Here is a 16,926-nt window from a genome sequence, read left to right on the forward strand (position 1 = left end):
ATTGAAATGTCCCTTCACCAGTTATAAAAGCAGTCAGATGCTTTGAATCCTCGTGTAGGTTAATCTGGTGATATGCACTCTTAAGGTCAAGTTTACTGAAAAACTTTGCACCTCTTAATGTTGAAACAAGCTCACCTATATTAGGCAAGGGAAATACATCAGCTATTACACTCTTGTTCAATGATCTGAGATCCACACAGAATCTGACCTTGTTATCAGCCTTTTGGGTGATAACGACCGGAGAAATCCACATTGAAGATTCAACAGGCTCAATTATCCCCCTTGAAGCATTTCTTCTAAAACACCTTTGACTTCATCCCTCACTGCTATCGGGACTCTTCTTGCCTTATGCTGAACTGGAAGTGCATTCTGTTTCAACATAATCTTGTGTTCATATCCTTTTAACTCACTGAGTTCATTTCTAAAGACATTTTTGGCACCTAGTAAAATGTAACTAATATTTAGGTCATCTATGACCATCACTTGTTCATCCGCTCTTGGGTTAACTATAATGTAGAGATCATACTGATGAAACCAACCTAGAATAGGCGGTCCATCAGCTGACACATACACTTTCCTAACAATTGATCTATTTTTAAAACAGATATTACTCTCAAAGAATCCCAAAAGATCAATTCTTTCTCCCTGGAAACCTCTGGGGAAAATGTCAGAGAGCAACAAGGACTTATCACCCCACACCTCTTTCAACATTGACTGTGGAATGATGGTCCACTTTGACCCAGAATCAACCATTAGAGTAACTATTTTCTTATCAATCACAAAGTCAGCTTTAGGTATTTTTTCCCTTCTCTCCTGACAAGTATTAACATCCGAATCTTGTACTACTAACAACTTACTGAACTCTCTTTTCAATTCAGATGCATCCTCAACAATAGCTACTTTTGATTTCCCTTTCGACTTACACATTTTTGCAAAATGTCCTAATTTTCCACATTTCAAACACTCCTTATGGTTTGCAAAGCAGAACTTTGCATCTGAAGAGTGTGCAGAGCTACCACACTTACTACAACATTTGTACTGACTCTTAAAAGTAGTGTTCTTCTTTTGCAAAGTATATCCTTTTTTTTAACGAAAGCTATAGCAGCACTCCCATCTTCACTACAATAACTCATAACCTTTTTCTTTTCAGAAATCTCAGCTACTTTCTGATCTAACCCACTTTTCTGTAACTCTCTCATACATTTTTCGGATTCTTCCACTACTTTTGCTAGATCTATAGCAACCTTTAATATAGGGTTTTTAGCTGCCCATAGTCTTTCTTGGATTTTGCATTTGTTGCACTGGACAATCAATTGATCCTGAATCAATTCATCATTAATTTGCCCAAAGTTGCATTTAACTGACAACTCGCTCAATCTCGCAACAAAATCAACAATAGATTCCTCATCTCTTTGTTTGTTCTTGTAAAACTTATACCTATTTAAAACTAAATTCTCTTCTTTTGCAAATCTAGTTTGTAATCTAAATATAGCTTCTTTAAATTCATCCAAAGGAGCTTGACTCCCTGAAGGTAACACTTGCGGAAGAAATTTAAATACTCTCTGACCCTCTTTTCCAATTGTGGTCATAAGTAAGGCTTTTTTTCTTTTAGCAGAAAACTCTTCCCCATCAATTGCTTCAATATAGTTATAGAACATTACAATCCAATCCTCCCATGAAATCAGAGGATTGCCAGGTTCACTTAAAAATTGTGGTGGTAAGGTTACATTTATCTGTTGAGCCATTGTAAATTATAATCTGGTCAAATGTATATGTATGTATGTATGTATGTATGTATGTATATATATATACATATACATATACATATATATACATATACATATATATACATATACATATATATACATATACATATATATATATACATATATATATACACATATATATATACATATATATATATATATATATATATATATATATATATATGTATGTATGTATGTATGTATATATATATTACCTACTGGCGGTCGCCAGTAGGTATATATAGTTAGGATTTTTTCTCTATGGGATTTTTGAAAATTCTATGTCTAATAACTTTGGCGTTTGTGGACGGAATTGGCTGAAATTTTCAGGAAAATTGAACATTTTGTTTCTGAGCAGCCCCTGACAATTTGGGGGGGGGTTCATCAAGGGGGGCCCGAGAAAAAAGGGGGGTCCCAAAACGCGTTTTTCCCATGTTAATTTCCATAGGGCGGTTGGCCTCACTTTTAGCTCGAACGGCTGAATGGATTTGCACGAAACTTGGCAAAATTGTAGGGACTGTTAGCCCGATGTGCCTTTGCTAGGTCTCAATATATGTGCTCCAGTGCATTTTGAGTAATTTAGGTTCAAAAAAAGATATATATCTGGGCGGAGCCTAAGCACACATCTGATCTGATTGGCTGTCAGCACTTCATCCAAGAAGTGTTGGCAGCCATCTTGGGACCAATATACATGATAGCACCTCATTAAAAAGCATTGTAGTTAATAGTGGGTTTTAGGACTTTAGTTACATTATAAATCATTTGTTGATGGTACCATACTCGTTTTAGGGATTGTGGTGGGTTCTAAGGTGATTTTACCATGTGAAAAAACCTTCTGCTGTGATATCATGAATATTGTTTGAAAGAAAACTAATATCTCATGATTTTCCCACAGTGGTTTGGAAGGGGATCTATAAGCTAAACTGAAAGCATATTTTCTGTAAATTCACATTATCTTTCTCAGTCATGTGAAAATGAAGTCTGACATTCTCAGTAAAACATGTACATCCAACAAGGACAGAGACTGTCAGTTGATTCCTTTGTGTTCTACTGCAGCCTCCTAGAGTGTTCTAAAGAACAACTAGAGCGCTAACAGTCCTACTTATTACAGAGGTATGGCACACCTGAAGCCATCTTGATTGGAATAAAGTGGTAACTCTTAAAACATTTAATTTAAAAAGAAACAACATGAGGGGGTATATTTTGCCATAGAAAGTATGATTAGTGCTGCAGAATGAAAAATTAGGGCACATTTTGAGTGACTTCTCAAATCCTTTTCTATTTCATTAAAACATTCTGACATGCAGTCTCCCAAAATGGCCACCAGAGACAAAAGAGCCCAAATGTAGCCCAAATATCACCCAGATGTAGCCCAAGTATAGCCCAATGACAGAATGTCCCAGAGTGTTCTAAAGAACAACTAGAGCGCTAACAGTCCTACTTATTACAAAGGTATGGCACACCTGAAGCCATCTTGATTGGAATAAAGTGGTAACTCTTAAAACATTTAATTTAAAAAGGAACAAAATGAGGGGGTATATTTTGCCATATGAATTATGATTAGTGCTGCAGAAAGAAAAATTAGGGCACATTTTGAGTGACTTCTCAAACCCTCTTCAATTTCATTAAAAAATTCTGACATACAGTCTCCCAAGATGGCCACCAGAGACAAAAGAGCCTAAATGTAGCCCAAATATCACCCAAATGTACCCCAAGTATAGCCCAATGACAGAATGTCCCAGAGTGTTCTAAAGAACAACTAGAGCGCTAACAGTCTTACTTATGACAAAAGTATGGCACACCAGAAGCCATCTTGATTGGAATGAAGTGGTAAGTCTGAAAACACTCAATTTAAAAAGGAACAACATGAGGGGGTTAATTTTGCCATAGAAAGTATGATTAGTGCTTCAGAAAGAAAAATTAGGGATCATTTTGAGTGACTTCTCAAATCCTCTTCTATTTCATTAAAATAATTCTGACATGCAGACTGAAACATGCACTTTGAATACCAGCAGCAGACGTCCCTTGTGAGCAGTAGCTTTACTACAGTGATCTAATGTGCAACTAGAGTGCTAACATTCAGAATTTATGGCAAATGTGTGACACATCTGAATGCCTTCTTGATGGAACCAAAGTAAACAAGCATTGAAAATGCAATAGATCTCGCCCTCGTTTAAGTTAAAGCCATTCTGTTTGTAATGAGGTGGCTTTTTAGCTTTGCTTTTATTAGTGTTTTTTCAACTTTCATGTAAATAACATGCATCTGTATGCATATAAGTATATGTATGCATGCATTTATGTTTGCATTTATATAGATATACAGATGATATATGTTTATATATGTATGTATATATATATATTCACTGAAAAAACCATAGGTTATAGACCATATATAGTTAGGAATTAGCATTTACAAAACCTTGAAAATTCACTGAAAAAACCATAGGTTATAGACCATATATAGTTAGGAATTAGCATTTACAAAACCTTGAAAATTCACTGAAAAAACCATAGGTTATAGACCATATATAGTTAGGAATTCGCATTTACAAAACCTTATTTTACTCACACAAAACCATTGAAATTCAATATATAGTTAGTTGCACTAACTATATATCGTGCACCCGCAATCCACTGCTGATGATGTCACATATTACATCATTCATGACATGGTCAGTGACATCACTGATGACATCACTGATGACATCTCAAATGACATCACTGATGACATCACTGATGACAACATCCAGTGACTGTATGTTTCTGTAAAGTTAAAATATGTCTTACATATTGAAGAATGAGTGGATGTATAAGTGTCTGGATGAAGGATTTAGTAGGTGCATGACTGACTGTATGAGTGAGTGATTAAATGTGTCTTACTGAGTGCATGGGTTAGTGACTAAACTGTCTTAATTTGTGCATCATTATGTCTGTTGTTCTGTAAACTGTTGCATGTGTTGATAAGTAGCTATATGATTAACTATATGGGTTATTGATTGGTTGCCCAAGTATTTGTATGGGAGACTGAGTGTGTGTGTGGGTGGCTGGGAGGTGTATGACTCTGTGCATAGATGTGTGAGCAGTTGATTCACTAGATGTATGGTTTCAAAAGTGCATGTGGAAACAGCTGTATGGGCGGTTGACTGTGTGCATGAGTGTATTGGTGAGTGAATGGATATCTCAGTGCTACATGTCAAAGTAAGTACATATGTAAAACACAGTACATGTGAGAGTTGACATATATAAATAACTGTGCATAAGAGCCAGTGAATGTGTGAGTGGCTGTATGGATCATTGTGAACTTGTATCAGGGATTGTATAAGAGAGTAAATATGTGTTAGTATATGTTTGAATAAGTAAAGTTTGTATAACTGTATAGTTGAGGTACTGGAGGTGTGATTGATTCTTTGCATGACTGACTAGGTGTGTGAGTAACTCCATGGATGAGTGACAGTCTGTGAGTGTCTGTTTACACTGATTGTATCTAAGGTTATATTAGAGTCTGAAGAGGTTCATCGTATTATCACATGAATGATATCATCAGTGATGTGATCAGTAATGTCAAATGAGATGTCATCAGTGATGTCATCAGTGATGTCATTTGAGATGTCATCAGTGATGTCATTTGAGATGTCATCAGTGATGTCATCAGTGATGTCACTGACCATGTCATGAATGATGTAATATGTGACATCATCAGCAGTGGATTGCGGGTGCGCGATATATAGTTAGTGCAACTAACTATATATTGAATTTCAATGGTTTTGTGTGAGTAAAATAAGGTTTTGTAAATGCGAATTCCTAACTATATATGGTCTATAACCTATGGTTTTTTCAGTGAATATATATATATATATATATATATATATATATATATATATATATATATAGAGATTTTCTTGCTCTGTGAAATTATATATATTATAATGTATCTCATATTTGTAAAGTAATGCTTTGTATATGAGATCTTTACTGTTGGTCATTCATATCCTCTTGCCTTCGTTCGTGTCGAGATGAAAACTGCCACTAAACTTAACATAAAATGAAGAGATCGCTGTAATATTGGATACAGCAAGTCAAAGTACAGTTCAAAATACAGTTTCCTTCCTTCCGATTGACTGCGGGCGGGTGAGCGTATCACCGTGTGAAGTAACGTTCCTTCTTCTTTAACAAACAGCGTCTTACCAGGTTCAGACTTCTGAATTTCACTAAGATGGCCGCCAGCGTGATGTACGTAATCATGTCTAAAATGTACCTTCCAATAGGAAGCCGACCCACAATTCAGCAAATAGATTCCAGTGAGCTCTTAAATCATTGGTGTTCTTTTTCTATGACTCGCTTGCTTGAAGATGATTGGAGATATTTTCCGATGACGCACTTGCTTGCACATTCAGCATGACGCGCTTAGAGACAGCATCTTCAGCTTCATCGCACCGCATTCAAGAATAAACAGGGCAAAAACTCGAACAGTTGATAGGCGACGTCAGAACACACTCCGCTCTCGCGCTCACTCTTTGCCCACGAAATAAATGGTAAATTCACTTATTTTAAATCTTGACCAATGATGGCATTACATACCACAGATTTGCTTTGCACGCTGCGAGTCCTTTTCCGTTTTGTCACTGCTTCTTGGTCCTGAGAATTGTTGATAAAAATTAATTCTTCTACTAAGAGTTCCTTGTCTCTTCTTGACTGGTCAGACTGCAAGCTCTCGCCAAAATGTTGTAAATGAAATCATCACAGGAACACATATTAGAGAAACATCCAATAGGTTTATTCGTAGTACAGGAACCATCAAGTGACAACAACGCTGACCAGTCACCAACTGACCAGCATTGGAATCATAGTAAAGGAAGAACACAGAGTTAGAACATTGGTAATGTTCTAGGGTGGTACACTTAGTAATAAATATGAAAGATAGACTATACACAAGTAAAGAGATAGAAACCTATTTACAACAATATACAATATACTTTTACAGTGGTGAAGCACAACCTTTGCAATAAACAAAAACATGATGCAGTCTATAGAGCTTAAACATAATCAGGCAATTTAAACAAGCATTTGCAATGCAACAGGTCTCGCATTTTTGCGCGTTAGAGCTATTGAGATTGCTAATGACAATGCACTGTATTTTTGTTTTAGTTTTTAAAACATAAATAAAAGGCATTGTCTGGAAATAGATCAGTGGGTAAAAAAGGAGACTATTTCAAAAGCACAACGGGCAGGGCAGAGATGGGGTATGTGCCAGGCAGTGATTCATTCAGTACTTGAAATGGGCCAGTTCTCACAGGTATTGTTGCAAGGATCCTGCTCATACATAGAACTGTGCACAGAGACCTAGGACATCAGTGAATTGTGGTGTACCAGAAACTCACCTCAGTACCTAGAAAAACCCCAACCAGCTAGCATCAGTGTCACATTAGCTCTTCGTCCTATAGCAAAGTAACCAATGATTAGACAACCTAGAACATGCGACTTAGGACCATCTCAGGAATGGTGGGAAATGAGAACACTCTTTCGTTATACTCTCATACCAGTCCACAACAGGAGTAAATAAGAGACACGATAAGGTTAAAATATTTTTTTTAACAATGTGTTCTCATGTGCAGTATCTTAGCCAACATAAGCACACATATGATTAAAAATAGTATGGTCAGCATGGTTACAATTCCATAAAATACAAAAGGAGAAATCATATTACAATGATGGTGAAAACAGGTCTTATAGCACCTAGTTTTAACACCCTCCCTATATAGGAACTATGTATTATAAACTATAGAAGGTCTCTTAGCTTGTTTGGGGGACCCCATTACCTTTCCGCTTAGTAAGAGTAAATCATATCTGGATCAGCATAAACTCTCTGCATCCCTGGAAACTGAAATCTTCTAAGTGTGTGAAATCATGGCAACAATGTAGACCACAATGTAAGTCTAGAGATGTGGAAAACAAAACCTTTTCTCACGTGTAGACCTTTGTGAAGATTAACTTACAAAAACAGCTATGCAGTGTTGTGTGCAAAAGGAGCAAAAGGTAAGATGGCGTTTAAACTTCTAATAAGCCACGCTAACATAACATGCGCGCAAAGCAGGCCTTAGGCCATACTACAGTACTGAGTACCGGCACTTCTCTACTGAGGGAAGGAGAGTACCAGTACTCACGAAAGGTAGGCTCATTGGCTGCTAGTGAGCACAAGGCTGTCAGAGAGGAACTTGTCTCTGAAACTCAAGGCGCTTCTGTAGCCCTGAGCTCAGCCCCAGCGGAACCATTAAGGGTGGGCTCATTGCCCAGATAGTACTGTGATTCAGCTAGAGAGAAAACCTAAGTACAGAAGAGCCAAGTTTTGAGTTTTTTCCAAAAGAGTCCGAGATACAGCCACATCATGGATCAATGACCCTGCGTTTGGCGCTTCAGGTTGGGATCCCGGTTCCCCATGAGTGTGTGTTCTAGTGTGTTCGGAATCAGATAGCCCAGAATCAGTTTGATTTGGGAAAGCACCTCCTTCCAAAAGTGCTTGATGCATGGGCAGTCCCACCAGATATGTCACCCAGCAGCCCACAGCCCCTCCAGCACCTATCTGCAACCCAGAACCTTTGGTGTCTAGGGCTGTGGTAAGATCCCATAGTCCGTATGCGTAAATAAAGGAAAGAGATGGTCCCCCCTCGTAGAGGCTCCTGACTGCGCAAATTTCTCGATGGGAAGTAAATCCCTAGTGGAGGCCTGCCGAATCTGCGGTTGTAGGGCCCAATGCTTAAGTTGCAGGTGGTAAAATTCTTCAAATGGCTGAAGGGGAAAGGATTTAACATTCCGCAAAGGTCAACAATTTCCCCTGTTAAACAGATGAGAGAGCATAAGACAGCCACCCACCCACCAAGGCTCAAATGGCCCCTCCCGCAGCGCTAGAGGAAACTCAGGGTTGAAATGGATGGGTGTGTAGGGGGAAGGTAAGGTGGTAAGGGGAGTGGATCTAGTTAACTCATCCCAAACCCTTAAGGTGGTCGCTGTAAGGGTACTGATATAGGCATTTTGTGGTAGATTGTGTTTCTGTTTCCACCGGAGGTCCCAGATCGTCCTCCCTACTATTTGTAGGTCCATGTGGAGCCAAAGTTTCTCCGATACTCAGATGGATCATTCCGTAATCACCCTAAGTTGAGCTGCCCTATAGTACCCCAAGAAGTCCGGCAAGACCAATCCCCCCTCCTCTCTCAACCTAGTTAACACACGGTTGGAAAGCCTCGCTCTATGCCCCTGCCAAATAAACTTGGTAATCATTTTTTTCAATACAGGAAAAAACACCAGATCTACTTGGATAGGTAGTCCCTAAAAGAGAAATAGTAAGCGCGGGGGAACGTTCATTTTGATGGCATTGACCCGTCCTATCCATGAGAGATTGGGCCGTCCTCCATCTAGACAGCTCAGCTTTACGCTTGCGCAACAAAGGAGGGTAGTTAGCTTCGTATAGGTGTTTCAGCTTCGGGGTGAGTTTGATGCTGAGGTACGTGATGTCTTTGTGCGCGCTCTGGAAAGGGGACGTTCCTTCAATAACCAGCATGGACTTCTTAGGCAAAGTTAAGAATGAAAGATTTCGAGAGGTTCACCTTAAATCCCCGAGGCCTGTTCATAGGAGGCAAGCTCAGATTGAATCACTGGGAGAGAAGATTGCGGCCTTGCGACTGGAAGAAGTGCATTGTCTGCAATGAGGGAAATCTTGTGTTCCTCTGTGCCAAACGGGATCCCCTCTATGTCTGGATTGGACCTAATGTGCTCTGTGAGAGGTTCGATGCTGAGCGCGAATAGCAGGGGGGGACAAAGTGTAACCCTGCCTGGTTCCCCTAGAAAGGTTCCGAAGCAACCCCATTTACCAAGACCCTTGATCTCGGTGCGCAGTAATTCGCCCACACCATTCCAAAGAAGGTCTCGTCAAAACCAAACCGTTGCAGTGTAGTGGTCAAAAAGGCCCAATCAACCCGGTCAAAGGGCTTCTCCGGGTCAAGCAAGAGAAGGACCGCAGGTATGGCCTTCCTCTGTGCTATCTCAATAATGAGGACTACTCTCCGGAGGTTATCAAGAGTTTGTCTCACCTTGATGAAGCTGCCTGGTCTGGCTGCACCAGTAGCAGCATAACGTGCTCCAGGTGTGAGGCCAATATTTTAGAATATAGCTGGATGTCCAAATTCAGGAGCGCTTTAGGTCTGTAAGAGGTGCAGCTAGTGGGGTCTATCCCCAGTTTGGGGATGACGGAGATCAGAGCCTCACCCATCGAAGTAGTCACCTTTTGCGTGTCAGATTTATCGTTGTAGAGCATCACTAGATGGGGGACTAATTCTGGAGTAAAAGTACAATAGAAGTGGGCACTAAGACCATCAGGGCCGGGAACTTTTTGGAGCTTAAGAGAGTCCATCGCCTTTTGGACCTCTTCTGCGGAAATGGGTCTACTTAAGTCTTCGTTTGTGGAGGCCGGGACCCGGGGCAGGTCCAGAGCCTCTTGGTATTGGTCCTGGTGTGTCTAACTGATCGGCGGTATACAAGGAGCGATAAAATTCCCCAAAAGCCTTGGCTTTCCCTACCTCGCTTTGGTGGGAGACTCTTTTCCCATCTACTATTTGCTTAATGTACTCCTTTTCCTGTCTCACTCGTAGTTGACGTGCCAATGGGGCAGACCATCCCACAACTTTACTCCCTTGTTTCACATGGTGTGGTGATGCATGTAGATAGGGTGAGAATGTTGTGAATGTGTGATAATGTTGTGGTTTATTGTTTTCTACCAGGGGTATAATGAATTATGTATACATTTGTAAGAAATTAGTTTTGTTTATAGCCATGTATTATATGTATTTTATTATGCCTTCTTTTTTTCATTTTTTTTCTCTACTTTATTTTTAGAAAAAGTCTACGTATAAAAAAATGGTAATTTTCTATTTTGTGAAAAATTGGTAAAGAAATTTCTATATATGAAAAGTAATGACAATCAAAGGATTTAAACAAAAATGAAATAAAAATGTATATATTTTAAAGAAGGTATTATATTGTTGAGCTTTTGTCACCAATATCTTATCATACATTTGTGACATATTTGCATTAAATTTGTGTGGCCGGTAAGGGAAATCTGCTTTCTCTCTTGTGTTGTTTCATTCCCCTCCTTTCCCTGGCCTGATTAAGTCTTGAGGTGGTCCCATCATTTTTGCTACCACGCACAGAGTGTGCACCAAACATTTGAATATCAATACCAGCTTCTTTCATAACAACACAAAGCCATCTGGCTATAGTCGCAGCCGACACCGGCTTAAAGGGTTTTTGCAAAGCAATTAGAAGTTGAGTAGAACTCTCTGGTCTCAACGAACGAGTACATTCCTCATAGGTTTTTAAACATTGGACCACACATAATTTATAATTGCTAGGAAAAGCATTATACTAAATATGTCTGTAGAGAATCTTTGTACAACCTGCGATAGTAAAAGAAACTCCTTCCATAGTAAATACTCTACCTGTAATGTCCAAGGCCCGCACGTCCGATGAACGCCTACAAGCTGACAGACATAAAAGCATTGCTAACTTGGCAAACAACTGCTTTCTCGATAGAAGATTATTCGCTGGCCAACCATTGAAAAGAGAAATGACTAAAGAGACATCCCATAATCCTGAATACTTAGGTTTAGGGTGATTCTCCACCCTTATGCCTTTAAGAAGTTTACATATCATAGGGTGCATACCAACCGGTTTTCCGTCTACTTGGCTATGCCCCGCCGAAATGGCTGATCTAAAGTTATTTATTGAATGATAAGCCCAACCGCCAACTGCCTTTTCTGAAAGAAAATTTACAAGATCGGGTAGGCCTGCCCCACGGGATTCAGGTGCTGTTCCATGCACCAACCCATCCAGCCTTTCCAGGCTGAAGAGTACCGTTTCCTAGTGGAAGGAGCCCAAGCCTGCTTGATGAAGGCTGAAGTTGTCTCCGAAAAACCCGGCATTTCCCACTGTTGCCGGAAAGCCGCCATGCCATCAGCGACAGTCGGCCCGATAGAATCAAAGGATGTTGTTCTTTGTGAGGTCCCAGGAGTAGAGACTCTGACCATGGAAGCATCCTGGGAAGATCGCAGCTCATCTCCAACAGCACCGGGAACCAGGGCTGCACTCTCCACAGGGGCGACACTAAAAATCACCTCTGCGTGTTGTCTGAAAATGTGTGATGTCACTCTCGGAATTAGAAGGAAAGGTGGGAACGCATAGTTCAATGACCCTGACCAATCCTGAATGAAGGCATCCGTCGCCTTCGCTGCTGGATCCGGCCTCCAACAGAAGAAGTTGGGGAGCTGCCGGTTCAGCCTGGAAGCAAACAGGTCCGTCTGACACGCACCCCAAAGTTCCTGCAGCCATTGGAATATGCTCAGCAGTAACTTCTGTAATCCCTGAGATATCTGGAATTCCAGTCCGCTATGAGGTTGGACTATCCTGGAATGTATTCCGCTATTACCGTGATCTGACGATTCAGGCAATAGTGCCAAAAATCCTTGGCAATCTCCATTAACAGAGACGATCTCGTTCCTCCTAACTTGTTTATGTACCTCACTGCCAAAACATTGTCCATTCGTAGAAGGATGCAACAGGAGGTCTGCTTGGGGGACAGCGTTCGAATTGCACAGGAACCCGCTAGGAGTTCTAGACAATTGATGTGCAGTGATAGTTCCTGGGGAAACCACCTTCCGACTGTGGAAATATCTCCGCAGGGCGCTCCCCAACCCCAATGACTGGTGTCGGACTCGATGATAACTTCGGGCTGCGAGACAAAAATTGCTCTGCCGTTCCACGCTTCCATGTGGCCCAGCAAGCCCTGCCTCTCGTCCCTTACTTCCTGTGACAAGGGGACTAGGTCTGTATAAGACAGAGCCTTCTGAAGATGCTGTATCTTGAGTCTCTGCAATGCTCTGTAATGCAGTGGGCTCGGGAAAAATCGCTTGAATGGACGATGCCAATAAACCAACTACTCTAGCAATAGCTCAGAGATACTACTTGCTTGTTGAGGACTGACATAATTTCCTTCTTGAGATCCTTGAGCTTTGACTTGGGAATACTGAATTGGGCCTTCTGGGAATCTATCACAAAACCCAGACACTCAGTTGCCTGCTATGTGGTCAGCGCGGATTTAGAATGATTGATTTCAAACCCCAGACTCTGTAAGAAAGAGATCGTCATCTGGAGATGGTGTGAAACTAATTCTGGACTGTGAGCCATGATCAGGATGACGTCCAGGTAAATAATCATGCGCACCCATTGCTCCCGCAAATGAGCGACCACCGGCTTCATCACTTTGGTGAAGCACCAAGGAGCCAAGGAAAGCCCGAAAGGAAGGGCCAAATACTCGAACCACCGACCTTTCCATTGAAATTGAAGGAAACGGCGGTGTGGTGGAAAAATGGGAATGGACAGGTAGGCATTCTTGAGATCTAGCCTGACCATCCGTCAAAAGATAGATCCTTCCATTTTGAAATGTTTGTAAACAAGGTATTGATTGAATTCCCTGAAATTTGGACCCAGTCTGTGGCCACCACCCTTCTTCTGGACCAGAAAGATATTGCTGCAAAAACCGTAAGGCTTGTTGTTGCATGGTGTTATTGCGTGTTTTTGCAGTAATTCTGCTATTTCGTTGTCTATAAAAATGCACTCTTGTTGAGAAAAATAGAGAGGATTGGGTGGTTCGTAAAATTCCAGTTGGAACCCCTGACCCGTCTGTATTACCCACGCATCATGTGTAAGGTTCTGCCAATTACAAGAAATAATTGTGTCCGACCCCCCAATGGTGAAGGAAACAAGTCTGTCATGCTTACCTGTGGAATTCTGTGCCTGGAAACCTGCTCTGTTGCCACCTCCGTGGAACCGGCGTCTGTTGAATCGACGAGTGGGGTAGATAGTAGAGTCCCACTCTCCTCTTCCGCGACCATTGTCACCTCTGGGGGGACCTTGGTTAGAGAAAAGGCTTGACAAGCGTCCCCTGCCTTGTCTGGCCCTGTTGAAAAGGCCTTGCTGAAATACGCGCTTGATGCCGGATTGCGCTTCATCAAGCGATGTGAATGTCCCCACATTCTTATTATTAGATAACTTTATTAGATATGTAAAAATACCATTATCTAAAACAGGTTACAGGTACAGACATAAAGAGTTAATAATCCATCGATTTAAAAACCATATGATACAGTTTCAGTCAAAAGGTTAAGACACTACATTGCACATATCCACATCCAACAAATTAATCTAAAGTCATGGGGACCATTCTTAAAAATAATAGGTAATTATGACAGGGAATCTACAGGTTATCGCTGCCCCTTGTATTCCTCAGTCTGAATGCAGCCCTTAAAAAATTAATGATACAAAAAAAGTGTAAGAGCATCTGGAGCCAATTTTAAAAATAACAGTGCCACCGGGCCTGTTTGAATCTTGCTTTCTTTAAAATTCCCTAAAGGAAGAATCTCCTGGGATATGGAAAAAAGGGCATAGTGGAATGAAATGGAGGGTGTCCTAAGGAGATTTATCTATGATCGTAGCCACAGGGCCCCTTCACCTCTATAGAGTGTGAACCCTGCCGGGTCCTCTAAAATGTGATGCAAGAGATTCAGCCTAAACCGGTTTATTAAAAATCTATCAAGTGCACTGTATATGCAAGACCGGTATGGTTCAATACCTCTGGTAGACCTAACTACTAGGTGTTCCCTCACCGACGACTCAACTAGCTCTGTGTCTTCCCGGAGCATTGATGCATATTTAAAAAAACGGTCCTTAACCAGAGCCTTATCTTTCATACCCGCTTTAGAGGGGTTGGCAAATAGATCTACAGAGCCAATTTCCTCAAAAGTCTCTTTCACGTATTTGAGCCCACATATTTCGACACATCCTTAACAAAACTGTCTCCAAAGAGGTTGTCCTCATCGAGGGGTCCTGGTTCTGCGGCCGCCAGATCGGTAAGATTGGTGTCCATACGCATAAGCAAGGACTTACGCCGTTCCGTGGATATGGTACAATTGGCATTGCCCAGCAGGCAAATTGCCCTCTGTATCCATCCTGCGAGGATATCCGGATCCACCGGAGTCGTTTCCTTGGCCACCAAGGTCATCTGTTAGATTTTTGCGAGTGGGCCTACGACGTCAAGGAGCTTGTCCTCACAACCGCGCCAGGCACGATTTATCCCCTTTTTGGGGTCCTTGGCGAACTTTTTTAAAAACGTGAACAAACTAACATCTATTTCAGGAGTTTCAGCAACTTTATCTGGTAAATCCAGCCGAGGACATTCTGACCTGAGTCGATTCCGGACCTCTTTATCAAACTCTTTCCGAAGGTTTTCGTGCAAGTACTCGGTAACCTCTGGTGCAGGAGCCCAATCAGAAGATCGGGGATGTACGATGTCGCTAGGATTGAAGTTGAAAGGGGTATTAGATGGAATCTCCAGGGTGGAAGAAGCTACTTTCTTAGCCTTCTTTTTGCTAGGGGCTTCTTCGTCAGTCGTGGTAGTATCGGTGTCAGTGTTAGTGGTATCGGTATCCACATAGACCCTCTGCTTACTTTTCGCCTTGCCTCCCACAGAGTACTTATGATTGCCACAAGGGAATTTAAAGCACTAGCATGCAGCCATTGACTCTCTTTTACTGAGTCAGTAGCAGGAGGAGTAACATTTCTTGGCTTGTCTTTAGTGAACCCATGACGCTTGGCAAAACTTTCAAGCTGCTTAGTAATTGGGTTAAGAGCAGCTCCCAGTGCTTGTTGCACAGTGTTAGGTACTGTGCTCTCAATGGCCCTGTTCACTGAGGATTAGACGGAGGCGTCCAGAGCCTCTACTATATTATCTTCAAGGACAGTCTCCTGCGGTCCCTCATAATAGACATCCTCCTCATCTTCGTAACACACCCACTCTTCGATTATAATGCAGTGGTGCAGTGTAAGCAATGTTAATAGAATGAAATCTCAATAATAATAATATAGGAGGAGTAATTTGGGGGGCAGCCCACTTGCACACAAAGAGTTACTTGTAAGTACAAAGCCCCCTCAGCAAAGCTATAATCAGATTATTGCAGCCTATATAAGCGTAGGAGCCAAAGTTTTGTTGTATTTGGAGCGGGTGGTCACTCTTGCAGCTCAACTACTCTTGCAGCCCCGTTGTGAGATGCCCTTATAACTATTTGGCGCTTCACATTCATTTGGTTACACTCTAGAAGTGGTCTCTTTTTGTGATATATACAACTACTCTTGCAGCCAGACAGGCTCTCCAGCCAACTTTGCCACAAGCACAGCAGAAAACCAGCATACGGGCCGATCTCGGCATGCGCAGCCCAAAAGTAGCCCATATAGAGCCCAATGGGCTTGTGTGTGTTGCGCACGTCAAACGGAAGCCACCCGGCTCCTGCGGCGTATGCGGGCGATTAGCGGAGCCCAAAGCAGTGGCGCCTGAAGTGCGCGACCAAAACCGGCCTTTTTCCACTGCCCAGCGGCGCACTTCACAAATACTAATCCCAGCATTGCTGGCAACAGGAGCGGAGCTCCATAACAAAGCCTCAAAACCATCAAATCTGCATAAATGAACCTCACTTAGTAAGTCATAAAACAAAACCAATTAGCAAGTCACATTAATAGAGTACATCGAAGTGCAGCGCCCTCTGTAAGATTTGGCAAATAACCAATACATAAAAGCAGAATAGTATTGTAAAGGAGTACTTAACTCTTGCTGTGAGCAGCAAAGAAAGAGGATGATGGGACTGTAACCAGGGCTCTTATGGAGGGCTAAGGAGGCGTGACTGATGCAAAGCATCATGGACAATGTAGTTTGTGTTGACTAATTGTATGTTTTCATTGGCTGCTGTGATTTTACAGTAAAGAAAGAGATAGCATAATCCGAAGCCTCCGGTCCTGTAATAGAATTTGGTGACACATCTTCCCCTTCTCCTTACTATGATAGATGACCATGTATGGGAGGGTTTAGGGAAGATGGAATGGCAGGCGGACATATAAATAGCTAGAGATAATGGGGGTAATAAAAGGGAGAATCACAAAGCAAGTATTGATTCGGATTCCGAGTCCCATGCAATAAGGAAAGCCCATGATCCGGTAAGCTTAACCGTTAAGACTCATGATGTTGTGTTAAAGGTAGGGCAGGTTGATGTGACCGTCCTCCCAATCCTCC

General features: G+C 41.6%; 1 protein-coding gene across 1 annotated transcript in view; it reads right to left on the reverse strand.

The window, feature by feature from the left end:
• The window catches only part of LOC147703662 (RING finger protein 112-like), a 247,865-nt gene that overhangs the window by 205,894 nt on the left and 25,045 nt on the right, over positions 1-16,926 (reverse strand). The gene's annotated exons all lie outside the window — the stretch shown is intronic.

The sequence above is a fragment of the Lissotriton vulgaris genome, chromosome 7 (genome assembly GCF_964263255.1).
Source record: "Lissotriton vulgaris chromosome 7, aLisVul1.2, whole genome shotgun sequence".
Lineage (NCBI taxonomy): Eukaryota > Metazoa > Chordata > Amphibia > Caudata > Salamandridae > Lissotriton > Lissotriton vulgaris.